General features: G+C 41.0%; 1 long non-coding RNA gene across 2 annotated transcripts in view; it reads left to right on the top strand.

Moving 5' to 3' along the window:
• LOC120584470 (uncharacterized) overlaps window positions 1–5,957 on the top strand; it is a 15,518-nt gene extending 9,561 nt beyond the window's left edge. For both annotated transcript variants that reach the window (XR_005648051.1, XR_005648052.1), the window contains one exon: window positions 2,398–5,957. This is a non-coding gene — a long non-coding RNA (uncharacterized LOC120584470). The remainder of the gene's footprint in view (window positions 1–2,397) is intronic.
• The last annotated feature ends 9,341 nt before the right edge of the window (window positions 5,958–15,298 follow it).

A 15,298-nucleotide genomic window follows, 5' to 3' on the forward strand; every position in this document is an offset into this window, starting at 1 on the left:
TCTTGCTTTGCTCTCCTGACAAAAATGGACAGAAAATTTTCCAAAATCAAGAAGCATAAAATCTTTTTTTTTTCTAGTCAGCAAAAGGAACCTTTCCACTCTCTGTCTCTTTTCTTCTTTTCCTTTCTCTTTTTAAAGAAAAACACCACCTCTTTCTGGAGCTATTCTAGCAGTTAGCAACTAAACTAAGTGCTGTTTCTTATTTAGCTTCTCAGAAACTGCTCAGTGCCTATGACATGACTTTCTGTGATACGACTGTAGTTTAAGGGATGTCATATTACAGACTTTGTGATTCAGAAGTTTATACTTATATATATTTGTCATACACGAACACAAATATTACAGCATTGCTTATGGCAGCAAAATATGGGAACCCATCTAAATGTTAACAGGTCAGTCAAATAAAACATTCATCCTTATAAGGGAATACTACACAGCTGTGATTAGTGAGGCGGACTCTCTCTCTGTGGAACATATGTGTATGGAACAATCGCCAAGAAAGTGTTAGTGAAAAGAGCAAGGTGCAAATCATTGTGTAGCTACGCTACCAGTATTGTGTAAGAAGAGGATGCATGCTCACTAGATTTGCCGAGCATATCTGTGGAGGGGTGCACAGGACTTGGCTGTCATACTTGCCTCCAGGGAAGAGAACTGGGAGATGGGAGAATGGAAGTCGAGGGGAGAACTACTTTTGTACCTTTTGAATGTTCTACCATGTGTATTGATTATCTAGTAAATAAAATAAAACAATAAATATTTGGCCTCCCTTATTACAGCAAAGGCGACTTAAACAATGTCTTCAAATAATCCATTTCAATAATGCTTTCAACTAGAGATGGAAAGGGACTTTACAATAGGCAGTGGGATAATCCGGGACAGTTTGCAAGGAAAAAAACTGTCTATGAAAACCACATTAGCATGTGTTAGGAAAGTGAGCCCAATAAAAAAGCTTTTCCTAACATAGAACCAAAAAAAAAAAAAAAAAAAAAGTAATTAAAGCAAATTCCTCAAAAGCACAAAGGAGTCATCTACCTCTGTAAAATTTCTTGCTTCCTGAACCTCCACATTAAGCAGCTGGGGGTCGTTCAAATTGCGTGATGCTCCGTGGTGGGAACTCAGCACACAGAACACAATCTTCTGAATTATTTAAGCCAAAAGATACATCTGTGACTCAATTTTATATTTTATTCTCAGAACCCTTCACTCACTTTAATATTATTCAGGATCCCAATCATTTTTATATTATGTGAGTTCTATCTACCAATTTTTATTGTATTGTATTAGAAATTAAAACTGACCAACTGAAGTAATTTATTATTTAAAAAGAACGATAATAAACCATTACATGTTACATAATTTTTTTCGTGAAAAAACTATTTTAAACAACAAAACAAATAGAAGAATGGCATTGTTTTACATTTTTGCAGATCTCTTTAATATCTGGCTGAAGAGGAGACAGTTGGATAGTTGCATTGTCATATCGGCTTCTGCATTCATTGAGATGTGTGGTTTTAGTCGAACTATATGAAAGAAATGCAGACTCTCACAGATAATGTAGTTGGAAAAAGGAAGAATATTTTTATAGCCATTTCAGATCATTGTATATATAGATATATATATTTGATACTACACCCAAATTTGACAAGTGGTAGTTTCTTTTCCTTTTTGGACATTCAATATTATTTTATATTAGTTTCAGTCAAATGGTAGTTTCTTAAAGATTAGTTTCAATGTGGAATTTGAAACCACATCAATGAACTTTTCATATTCTGTCCCATTAAAACTCATTTGGTCTATCTTGAACTTTAAGTGGATCTTTTACCTACATTTTCTGGATAATATTTAGAAAATATTGGCTATGGTGATCTTCCAAATGTTGACATTTCATTATTCAATGTCCACAAAGCACATTCACTGAGATCAGCAAGCATCTCATCAGAAAAGCCATTTTTTTATTGGGAAGCTGCCAAGCTCACACAGGCAGCTCTAAGGTTTCCAGATGCTGGCTTTTGACTGAAGAGTCAAGTTTTATCTTTGAAAACAAATATTGCCAGTTATTTTCCTTAAAATGACAGCCTTACATACTGTGTTCATTTCTGAAAAATGTCTGCTACCAACACCTGAACACCTATAGTTTATTTGTCATTCATTCTTTTGAGTAAAAATGGAAATGCATTTTTTCAACTCACAACTTGAATAATTGCACAACTGCCTTCCTCCAAGACAACCATCAACCCTTGTCCTGAGTGGAAGTGCTTTATGCCTTCTCTTTGGTCACTCAGAATATTGAAAAGATGTGTGTTCAAAGGTCCAGATTGAATCAAATGAGCCATTTTTACTATTTCATCAAGGTCATTCTGAAGTGATATGAGACTCTTTTTTTTTTTTTCCTTCTAGTGCTTCGTGATGAAGAATGCGATGACCACCAACATTGTTTGGAGTCAGAGGTGGCAGAATATGATACCAAAAACATGTCATTTGGGCGTAAGGATGATTTTGAGTTAAAGACACTTGGGAAATAGCAAGTACAAGAAGAGTCTTCTCTTTTCTTTCTGGAATTGGAGATGAAAGTCTCATGAGAATGATTCCTTCGCTATACCAGGAGGAAAGAAAGATCCTTATCACCAGAGACCAGGAGTTGAGGCCGAGAGACATCTGTACAAGTAAACTCTGATAAAATATATCTTATCTTCTTTTAGCTTCCTCATATATTTTTGTTACTTTTCCACAATTGCTTCTTTTTGTTCAATCTGGCATATGAACACATAGGCCCCGCCATGCTGTTGGGTCTTCATTTTCCTCTGGAGGTTCCCATGTCTGTTTAAAAGTCTGTGCACTTTTCTTCTGTTAACCTGCCTCACGTCAATTTAATTCTCAGGCCCAGCTAGAGACCCTTAGAGGGGAGAGATAAAGGACCTGCCACTTTGATCCCTGCTAAGACACAGGAGTTCTCACCACTGCTTTTGTGCCCAGTATAAATGTCAACACAGTGAACAAGGCAATTGGCATCTTACTGTTATGAAGAAAATAATTTTGACCTCACAAACCCTTTGAAAGGGACTCAGGTGTGCAAGGACCACACATGAAGAACCACTGAGTTAAACCACTGTGTGTTGGGAAGTCAGTCTGTTTTTAATGGAGATGAGAGTGGACTCAATTCAATCATTTAAGTAAATGGTGGAGTTACACGCAGTATGTATAGCTCATGTCTCATCTCTGTTCTCTGGACTCTACTCATGGCGATGGAAGGCCACTCAAGGTCCATTGTGGAGATGGAGTTGGGCCAAGAAAGATGGCTGTCCTCAATCCTTGGACTTCTAATTTGAAAGGTGCAGCAGCCAGACAGGTGAGCACCAGAGCAAACCACCTGAACCAGAGAGATACACTCCTCTCAACAGAAATCTCTTATTCTTCCTGCTGAAATAAGCCATAGAAACCCACGGTATGAAACACCGCCAACAAGAACTAATAGAGCAATTTGTTCTCACGACCAAGTGAGTCAGAGTCTCAGGTATCAAGAAAATTGGGTCCATAAAACCAAGTACCATCACCTATTTAATTAAGATGGTCCAGTGTGAGCTTCAGTTCCACATGTTCCAATTTCATGGGTACGACGGTGGGTAAGGCTTGTGAAAGCGAGTAGTGTGGTTTCTTCTTTAAGGACCCACCTCTCTACGAGGTACATGAACACATGGTTCCTTGGTATAGACGAATGTGGGTATTTTATTCTTTTATCCAGTATTTGTCTGCTGTAAAGTAGATGTGCCTGTATGCACACAGCAGAAAGGCTGCAGAGCTCAGCCTCACTGGATGCACACAGCAGACAGGGGAGAGTGTCCTGTGTAGGGCGGCAGGGCTATACTGGTCAAGGTCTCAAGAGCAGAATCCCTCACTTCCTGAGACAGATGCCACTAGATGGCCCTTGTATTAATCAGCTGGAACAGCTACAACAGCACCACAGACTAGGGGCTTAAACAGCAGACACTATTGTCTCTCAGTTCTGGAGGCTGGACGTCCAAGGTCACAGTATTGGCAAGGTGGGTTCCTTCTGGAGGCCCCAAGGGAGAATCTATTCCAGGCTGCTCCTCCTGCTTCTGGTGGTCCGCTGGCCATCTCTGGCATTCCTTGGCTTGTGAACACATTGCTTCGATCTCTGTCTTATGCTCACATGGAGTTCTCCCAGCCTGTGCATGTCTGTCCAAATACTCACCCCCTTTTTTTAAATAAGGACACCAGTCGTATTGCATTAGGGCCCAACCCAACTTAACTAATTATATCTGCAACAAACCGGTTTCTATATTAGGCCACATTCCAAGGTACATGCGATTAGGACTGCAACATCTGAATTTTGAGGAGACAAATTTACCCCATAACACCTCTGTTCATTATTGGAGCAAGTTACTCAAAACTAATGGTAACACAAGGAAGAATTTGATGGACGCAAGCAGAAAAAGGGATGGCTGAGGAGGAGCTGAAAGGGTGAGGCTTGGGAGACAAGGGGGAAGCATGTCTCCCCCAGCACCGTTGAGCCACCCAGCTGCAGAATGGGGCCACTGGAGTTGTGCAGGGCCAGTCGTGGCTCAGTGGCCCTGCGTGATGCATAGGTCAGAATCATGGGAGAGATGAAGATTCTGTTGGATTCTATGTGGTCTGGGCTCCTCTTGATAAACAAGGCCCTCAAGTGGGAATAAAATGAACGTAGACCCTGTCCCATAGTCACCAGGTTTCCACTAGACTGGAAGGATGGCTAGCTTCATGTGGTGTACCTGGAACAGAGGCCTGGTGAGCTTGATTGGGTCTAGGCATCTGGGGCTTTGCAGCATGTTCTGCTCTGCTTGAGGTTATGGGCTGGGATTAAGAGGGAGGAGGCCAGCAGACTGAATGCTGGTCACTGGGTGTGGGGTATCAGGCAAGAGTATTCATAGCGTCTCTACAGAAAGTCCAGTGCCTGAGGTCAGAACATGAACTCATTCTCCTGAGCAGCAAGATGCGCTTGTCCCCTCTCATCATGTTGATACCACACTGTTAAATCAGAGCCTGCGTCCCATGCAGAAGGCACAGCTCTGTGCTGGCCTCGGAAATCACAGTCCCTGCCTTCAGCGACTCACATTCTAAGATCCAGTTCCCAGATTTGTTTTTTGTTTTTTTTGGTTTAATAGAAAAGACAAACTCTTTCTTCATCATGCTATTTTATATTTAGACCAGAGTTCAATACAAAGTCTTGTTTGTTCCCACCAGCGTTTTGCCTCTCTTAGGATCCTGCTATTGATTACAGGGTCAGTCCAGAGGATTTGCCCCAGGAAAGAATGACAGAGAGGGCTGCTCTGCCCAGCACATGTGAGGCCCTCCATCACTAGGTAAGGGCCCACACAACTAGATGCTTGTCCAGTAGTCATCTAGGCTGTGCTGAGGATCAGAAAGGAAAGTAATAGTAGGAAATAGACTTTTTGGCTTAAAGATGTGTGGTTTGTTCATGTTTGTAACTTCTTTGCTTTTTTGCTTTGGGTTTTTAAGATGCTGATGTCATTTGTGAGAATATTAAGGAGTCTGGTGAACTCTAATTCCTAGTGTCCCCAAACTGGTAGCAAGATGGACGTGGAAGTAAATGTCATGTATGGACATGTGCGCAGCAATTGGCGGGGCCCAATTTAGACAGATAAAGGTACCGAGGAAGCAAAATTGTGATGGAAACAGTGGGTCATATACAAGGACAAAATTTTTTTTGTTTGATTTATAGTTTGTTTCCTCATGATTCGATTCACTTTTTCATTATGGGAGTATAGCTTTAGATTAGACATGAACCATAAGCTACTTAAAAAACATCAGGACTATTAGAATAAGTTTTCTGCTAATTATTTTTGTTCTCACATATGGGACTTTGATAACAAAATGCCCCAGATGAAGGAAATCTCAATGAAATAAAATACTATCTGCAATTTAATACTGCCACCAAATTATATCTTCAGATTGATTTTTGTGTCCTTTTAATTTGATTGGTTGGTTGATTGAGAAAACAGTTATCTGGATCGTATACACTACAGGTTGCACTGGCCAAGATACCAAAACCGTGGCAGAATGACTTTTTCTCATTCTGATTTTTTTCCCTCAGTGGACCGTGTGTCTGTCAGATAACTAGGGAACCAGAGTAAAGGCTTTTGCCAACTGTGTCAGCACCAGCTTTTTATCCCTCGCAGCTTGCCTTTTCTTGCAGCTTGAAGAACGTGGCAACCAGCAGAATTTGCTCATAGCTGAGGAAAGCTGGGGACAAGGTGAGGGTGTATGCACTGGGCCCCTCTCCCCTTCCTCTCTCTGATCTCTGCCCGCAGTGGGAAGGGGATCCTTCTGTATTTTACCACAGAACAGGGTAGTATGTGTTACCCAGATGCCAGAAAAGGCCAGCAGAGCCACATGGCTCCAGCAAAGGCAAGGTGCAGCTTTTTGAATACTTGGAAATTGTGCCTCAACTTTCAATTATTTGGAAGGCACTTGAAGATTTCAAAAAGCATATTTCATTAACAATAACCCTCGACAAACGTCATTATCTGCATTTTAGAGGAGAAGAGATTGTGGCACAGAGGGGAAGTACTTGCTTGAACACTCAGATGAGTCCACCACGTTGCTGGAGCAGGAAGCCTGCTTATCTTTATGTCCTGCCTGTCTGGTTAAAAGATGTCTCCTTCCACTTGGACAGTTTAATGGCCACCGCATTTCACCGTCGGAGGCTGTCTATCAACAGTGGACACAATGTTTTGCCATCTGCATTTGTCAAAGTGCTCTGGGCCCTGGAAACATGAGTTCCCTACTCCCGTAGGAAAGAACAAAGAGAAAAGTATTCGGTGTCTTGAAAAGCAACATGCTCTCTGTCTCAGCCCTTTACCACCACCCTAGCCCACTCCCAAAATTCAGTATGCATTTTCGATGTAGAAGAGCCATTGCATCGAAGTTACCTTAACCAAGGGGCAGAGCTCCCCAATTCAAATCAAAAGTAATCCAAACCAGAATGAGAAATCGTGGTAAAGAATGGAAACAGCTCATCTATTAAAATACCTTTGCACTTTGCTTTCTCTCTCTTTCTAGATGTCCTGCCTAGGGTAGCTCCCTTCTGCTCTGCACCGGGTCCCCAATTCTCCCTTCCCTTAGCCAGAGGTCATGAAAGGCAGCCTTTGATGGGGGGGGTATTAGCCACCCCCAGCCCTTCTGCAAATAATAAAAAAAAGGACTAGGCTGGAAGGTCAGTGCTTCCTGCTGCAGAGACCCTGATTCAATGCAGAAGGAGCCAGGCCCTCAGGCTGTGCTTTACCTATTTTGAGGCAGGGAAGGAGAGTGATGGAACGAATGCAGACAAACAGTCCGCACTCCCATTCTTAGACACAAATGGTGCGGCGGGGGCGGGGATGGGGGGCAGATGTACAGGAGATGCGTGGAACTCCTAATAATTAGTCAGACTGCGTCTAAGCTTCTCAGAAGTCACTACTCACTGTGCCCGTTCACTCTTTGGTGGATGGCACCAGTTTTTGTTGTGGTTTTTTTTCCCCTTTTTTCCTTAAGACTTGTGTTTATAGAAGTGATCAAGTAGGAGACCATTTCTTTGGCTCCAGCCTAATGGATGGAATTAGGACTTATGCAGGGAGAGAAGGGCATCTAATGGGCATGTGGGAGTGAGGGAGCGCCCTGGTACTGAGAGGATCCAGGTGGATGGAAAAGGAAATCTGAAAATATGGTTTCCAGCAGTGATCCCCACCTTTCTGATGACAGCCCACACGAAGAAGGACATCTTTACACATAGCCCCACATGTAGTGCTAGAAAAATATTGCCATGAAGTAATTCATATAATTACTATATGAGATGTCTTCTGTTCCCTTCATTCTATTTTTTTTTTCTATCCTAGTTTATTTCATTTTATTGTTAAAAATATATTGGTCTTATTCCACTAAATGGATGCCATGGCTCACTCAGAGCTGTGAGACTAGCCCTTAGTTGGAAAACTTGCATTTAGGGCGGACTCAGGCAAAGGAGAGCTTGTGAACTCATGGTTTCCTCGCAAACTTGTGGCATGATAATAGAGAAAAAGGCACCTCAATTTAGGAAAATGTCACAAAAGAAGTAAGCTACAAGGTGGGGTCTTGAAACTTTCAAAGGTCAATAGTCTCTTGAAGAAAAACACATTTGATTTTAGAATGGTGGCCAGTGTAAGGAGGTCACATTCTAGATGTGCCTTATAATAAACTATGCTTCAGGGTTTCTTATCTTCCTTGTGAAAGAAATAAAAATGTCTGAGGTTGCAGGAAGCGTATGGGGGTTGACTTATCCCTCTAAATGGTTATGTCCCCAGCCAAGGCAGCTTCACCAGGTCCTTGGTGCATGTGAATGAGTCTTGAGGTCCAGAGACTGAACCTCCTCAGCAGGGGTACCCAGAACCTACCCATCTCCACATGTTGACCTGGCACACTTATTAAAAATGCTCTCTTTCCCTCTCAAAGTGCCCCGGTTTAGACTGTAAATTCTATGGTCACCCTAAATATGGATAATTGAGGAAACTATGTCTATGACACACAACTTATATTATTATTATTATTATTTCTTTGCTTTGCCACAAAAACATATAGTCCACGTGTTTATTCACTAATTTTTAACACTGTGAGGTACATAGCAAAGAAAGAGTTGGAATAATGCAACTGGATACTTATCCCTAAAACTCATGGTCACATCAAGTTTCTGTCATCCAGGAGCCACCTAAGCCTTTCCCTGAGCCCTCCTACCTGGAGGGACTGAGCCCTTTCAGACGCTTTCCACCTTGGTGTCCCCTGAGCCATCCCTAAGTGGCGGCGGGGGTATACGAGTGGCAGCCTGGTGCCACTCAAGGTGAGATGTGACATAGTTCAACTGCCACACATTTGGGAGTCAGGGGCCTTGCTGAGCTGTGGACATCTTCCCCAAGCTGCAGTCCATTCCCAGCTTCTTCTGCACTCGCATAACGTGTCTGTCTGGCTTCCTGCCTCTCTCTTGGGTTAGAACTCTGTCCTGAACTGTCTACTTCACCGGGTCCTGGAACTACCCTTGGGCTCATTCCAGCCCCTGAGAACTTGGAACCATCACAGGCTGCCAGCATGACTTCGAGGCCTGCCGATCACCGCCTCCTAGGGCTGCCCTGTCCCTTCGCTCCTGGTGCATCAGGCTACTCTGCCGCTGGCTGGCATTTCCCTGGTCACCTGTGCTGCTGGACCCCGTGTGCCTCATTGGCCGCCCTGAGCTAGGTCACCCAGACTTCCTGGCTTCTTTCAGGTGTTAATGGGCTATTCCTCACCTGCTCTCTTTCCGTGGTTCCAGGATTGCCCCAGGCACCTCCCCCACAGGGAGCATGGCCTGTCTCCAAAAGGGCTGTCATTTCCGCTTTGCAACCAACTTTTATGGAATGTCTGTGGTTTCTTGAAAGTCAATACTATGTGTGAGAATGAAGAGAGACTGATTATTTTAAAACTTAATGTCAATAAAATAAAATAATTTTTAGAATTAACTGTGACTTTTTGGCACCCTATATACTGCAGGACACAGGGGACAAACCATCCTGTTTAATGTTATACAAGGTCCGAATTGGGGATCCAAGCTTTCCATCCTCCATTACAACCAAGGGAAAGAGGTCTACTAACCAACAAAGTCTGCGCCATGCACTCCAGCACACCATAGGCAAGAGGTTAGAGCTAGGAACAGCCCAGAACTGCCTCTTAGTACCTGCAAGGCAGGATAAAGGCTTCCCAAAGCTGTTCTCATCCTCATCTCCAGAATCTGTGAAAAGACTTTGCAGATGTGATTAAACTAACAGTCTTGACATAGGAAGATGATCCTGGATTACCAGGGATCAACACAAGGGTCCTTTTATGGGAAAGAGGAGGCAGGAGAGTCAGAATCAGAGAGAGATTTGAAGATGTTACACTCTGGCCTTGAAGGTAGAAGAAGGTGCCATGAGCCCAAGAACACAGGTGGCCTCTAGAAGCTGGAAAAGGCCAGAAACAGAATCTTCCCAGGAGCCTCCAGAAGGAACCAGCCTTGCCTATACCTGGACTGTAGCCATGACACACATTTCAGAATTCTGACCTCCAGAACTATAAAATAACAAATCTATGTTGCTCTCAGACCACAGGTTGGGGTCATTTGTTACAGCAGCAACAGGAAGTGAATACGGCATCTATAACTCCTTAGTTAAGATACTTTTCTGGATTTTACTTTGTTACCTCACCTGTAAACTGGGAATAATAATAGTTACTTTCTGGCACATGCTGTGTGCTCTCAATTAATGGTAGCTTGTATTATTATTATTATTATTATTGCCTTGTTGAATCCTTACAAGTGCCTTAAGAGGTTCTTGTTATTATCCCCACTTTAAAGATGAACTTCTGGAAAGTCGAGGTCTCACTGGGGCACATTGTAAGTGGCAGAGCTGAGTGCTGAGCCCAGACAGCCTGACCCTCAGCTCCCACTTTTCTCAACAAAATGCAAGTGTAGTGAAAGTTTTTGATATGATGAGGTTTAAGTTGTGGGCAGGGGAACATTAGACTTGGACCCTTATAAGACTACTTTGTGATGGATGATGATATATGAATTACGGTGAAAAAGTTTCTAAGAATTCAAGCCTTTGTTTTTCAACAAATACTTATTTAGGGTCTGCTATGTGCTACTCACTGTCATAGGTCCCGGACACATCTGTGTGGACAAAATAGAGTCTCTGCTTTAATTGGTGCTCACACAGTATTGGGGAGAGACAAACACTGATATATATATAACTAGGGAGTGTGTATGCATGATCTGATAAGTGCTTTGAACAGGAGTAAATAAGGGTCAGGAACTAGAGAGTGTAACTTTAGATGGGATGTTCAGGGGTGGCTCTCAGATGTGGTGTGAATGGAGGAGCGGGGAGGGAGACATGTGGATTTCTGGGGAGTGCCTGACGGATAATGGTGTCCGAGGGCAAGTACAAAGGCCCTGGGGCAGGGCAGTGCTTGGCATAGTTGGGGGAGGGCACTGTGACTGGAGCATCCTAGATAGAGATGAGGAAAGGAAGGCTGCGAGGTCAGACTCTGGGGGCCTGGGTCACACTGAGCTCTGTGAACATAGCTAGGATTGTGTTTTGATTCAGGAAGCCATTGGAGAGTTCTGAGCAGGTGAGAGACACGATCTAATTTAAGCTACGAATATGATAACAAATTTTAAAAAGAGACTTGTGATTCAAGTGAGCTCACACTGGCCTCTGGGGCTCCCCCACTGCTTCTGCCTGAGGCTGGCAGAGGTTTGTGTCGCTTCCCAGGAAACAGTGAAGTGCTGTATACAAAAGTAGAAACCGCTCAGGGCAGGCTGCCAGGCCCCTGCCAGGCTAATCCCTAGCCAGACTGGAGGATTTGTGGCTGCTGCCTCACAAAGGTGGCTGAAGGGTCTATCGATTCTTCTACCCAAATTTCATTGTTCAAATGATGTTGAACTTACCACTATGAATTTCCAAGCCTTCTAACTTGTTGAGAACTCTGTTTTAATTAGAAAATTCTCACTTTGCCCTCCTTGCTGCCCTTAGTTTTTCCATCTGCGGATATTTTAGACATGGAATTGTGGTCATGACTATTTCTTTCCTTGCTTGAGTGGTTGCCCAGGCTGGTTAATGTGAGTGCCAACACATTTGCACCTGTTCGTGGGATTTCTGCATTTTCAATTTGCAGGAGTAGAGAAAGAGGTACCTAAAAGGAGTTTGTTTCATGCACTTTCAAAATCTCCTCGCTTTCTTTATGTTGCATGCATGCTATCATTTTTTTTTCACCGAACCTAATTGATGTGAAAGTCTTGTTGACCTCTGTTTTTTGATGTAAGGATTGGAAGAGCGATAACATTTGGTTCATAATTCAGTGTAATTAAATTTGGGGTTTTGAGATAAGGAAGCCATAGCCATTCTTGCTCACCTGTTTTTTGTTTGTTTGTTTACTAAATTAAATTTAAAGAAAGCAAAATGTTTTTTTTTCTAATGACTTAAGAGATTTTGAACAAATTGGAGAGCTTTTGGAAAAAGAAGCTTACAGTGTTTAGAATTTATTTAGCATCTCCGACTTCTTCCCCTTCCCCCAATACACACATTGTACATACACACCACACACTCACACACACTCACAGACACATACCACACTCACACACTCATACGCACAGACTGTGGTGAATGTAAACTTCCAAAGCAGAGAATTTATTCCTTAGGGATACATTATCATCAAATATTAGTGTTTATTGTCCAATAAAAATGCCATTTAAAAACATTATTATGGTCATTAATTATCTCCTTGTGCCATGTATCAAAGGGTAGGGAGTGAATTGCAAACCCGTTTCCAAGTCGGTACTGAGGGGGATACTGGTAGCAACAAGAGGAACTTCTGGCTCCTTTAAATCCTAACACTGCTTACGCCTGAATTAAACACAGCAATTTAGTTCAGCAGATATTTACAGGCAGCTGCTGTGTGCAAGGCACTGTGCTAGCTCTCAGGGGCATGACTAAGGAGACGAACACCCTTCTCGTGCTCTCGAGAAGGTGGGAATAAAGGGAGAATTAAAAAAGAAAAGATCAAGGATAAGTCGAAAGCCCTCACTCATTTTTAAGGTGAGGTCCTCTCTCTGCAGTGGAGACTTTTCAACAGTCTCTGGTCAGAGGCCTGTCAGTCCTGGCACTGCTTCCCCACCTCCCGGCTCTGAGCCCTTATACACAAACGTCTCAGCACCTCGGTGCCCTCGTGTATGAATGAGGAAACCAGAGCCCTCCTTGCAGAGCTGCTGTGTGCATCACAGAAGCATGTGTATGCGTGTGTGTGTGCTTGCGGTATGCCTCAAATGCCACTTCCTATTACCTCTTTCGCCAGAGCTTTGTTCTATTTTAAATTTGGAATTCGAATTAGTCCTAGTTCCAATTATTTACAGAGAAGTTTTTTTTCTAGTTTGGTGAGCCAAGATCTTTACATGTTTTTTATGAAATGTTGCATTTCAAAATGTCTCAAACTGGCATTGTCCCCAAGTTGTTACTGCTACCCCACCCCAACAGGCACACATTTAGCACATCTTCTTGTACCTGTACAATACACCTTTCATCTGGTAGGACAAATCCTATTTATTTCTGCATTCATATTGTTCACATTTTTCCCCACCAATCTCGGCCTTCTATAATTCCTTACTTCCTTGAGGCTCCACACCTCTTTCTGTGTAAACTTTACTCCAAGTAGATCCTTCTTATTCCAAGTAATAGTCCTATAGGGTTACTACCCACCATTTCTATAGCATTTGTGTATGCCGTTCAGACCACCTTGTTCATTGCACATGGCTTTTACATTGCTCTTACGTTATTCTAATGCCAACTAGATTACAAAGTCTTTGAAGCCAAACCATACCTTTAACTTGGTTGCAACTTCTGCAGTGGATATTACTGTTCTAAACTTGTTTCCTTATCTGAAAATGAGAATAATAATAATAATGCTTATAGGGTAGTTGTGAACATTAAGTGAGCTAATACATAGTTCCTGGATATAGCGATCATACAATAAATTTTTGCTATTATTTTTAAGAGGCCGGGCATTCTGTTTGGTTATTTATAGTTTTCTTTTTAATTGGAAGCAATAATTAGAATGCTTTATATTTGCATTTTGCAATAAAAAACTTGCATAATTAGTCTCAGCATGGAAAATTTAGCAAACTATTTAAAATGTAGAGAAATATAAAATTACTACCAATCTTATTCCTCGGAAACAATAATTTTATATATTTTAGTATACTTTTTCAGTATTTATACATATATATACACACATATATACATATATATTATACAGTTAATATCATATATGATGAATATAGATTTGTACTCTGATTTTTTAACAGTATAAATTCTATGCAAACTTTTCAATGGTTGTCTATACTGCATACTGTGGCTAAATCACAATTAATTTAACCATACTCTACTTTGGGCAATAGCACCACTTATCATTTTAGTTATTTCTTATAATATGTTGTCATATAACCCTCTGTGCCTTCATAGTATCCACTTTATCTCCCTACAGAGAATATGAATTAGAGAGAAGTAGAATAATAAACATCACTCATTTTTCTACTTTGAGTTCATGCTAAACCATGGACTGACATTTTGAAATTAGTGTAGATTTATCAGCATAGACTTGAGCCCAGACAGAAAATGCTCTTGACTTATGTGAAAATAGTTGGTTCCTCCCGTCCCTTCGGGTTCCCCTCATGCCCTTTATGACAATCAGGCAGATCCCAGATAGCCAAAGGAGGTCCACTTCTTAAAGACCAAAATGAAATTCTTGCACCTTCCTTTTAAAATCTAATTACACAGCCTTCTTAATAAAACACATGGAGCATATTTTCTGTTTCATTGCCTTGATATGGTTTTACTCAGCTTAACTTTTCAGCATTACTTTTTAACTGTAACGCAACTCTCCTGTTAAAATGAATTTTTATTCCTCTTCTCTATATAAATTTATCTTTTAAATTCAAACAAAGCCCCAAATTGTAAAATTGACCTCAAAGTTAAAATTGATTTTATTTTTAAGCTTATACTTTAAAAAATTAATGATATTTATGAAATACATCTCTTAAATACCAAATTGCTCAGAACTTATGTTAGTTTCTATTTTTCATCCTTATTTTGGTATATTGGAGACTAAGTGGAGAAAGGTTGACAACTCGATGATAATGAAGAAAATCAGTCAAGTTTTTGGGAGCATGCAGATCAAAGCACAAGATGGTTGAGTTTTCACGATTCAGTAAGTAGCATTAATAGTGTAGAAATCATTAGATCATACTTCAGAACAAGTTATATTCTGATAAAAATTACCTAATTTTCAGTTTCTACTTTTACTTCTTGTGTATATGACTATTATGAATATTTTAATAATCTGGCTAACTTAAAGAAGTCATGTCATATAGAGATAACCAATTTTCAAAGAATTAGAGTTTGAATACACATTAAAAGTAAACTGACTATAAATTGAAGAAAAAATTGATTACCAAATAACGTGGTTATATATATAATATATATGTGTGTGTGTGTGTGTGTGTGTATACATATATTGCCTAATTGTCATTTATATTTCCTCTCATAATTTATTATTTTTGGATTTAAAATACATCAATGTGCAACAAAGTGGGAACTTTTTCCCTCTCTTTTAAAGCTAGTATTAAATTAATGGTGTCTTACAATCAAGGACCTCTTAGAATTAAGAAATAGTTAAAATAAACAATAAAATGATGAATGTTTATCTTTGAGTAGTAAGA

This window comes from Pteropus medius, unplaced genomic scaffold (assembly GCF_902729225.1).
Source record: "Pteropus medius unplaced genomic scaffold, Ma_sr-lr_union100, whole genome shotgun sequence".
Taxonomy (NCBI): Eukaryota; Metazoa; Chordata; class Mammalia; order Chiroptera; family Pteropodidae; genus Pteropus; species Pteropus medius.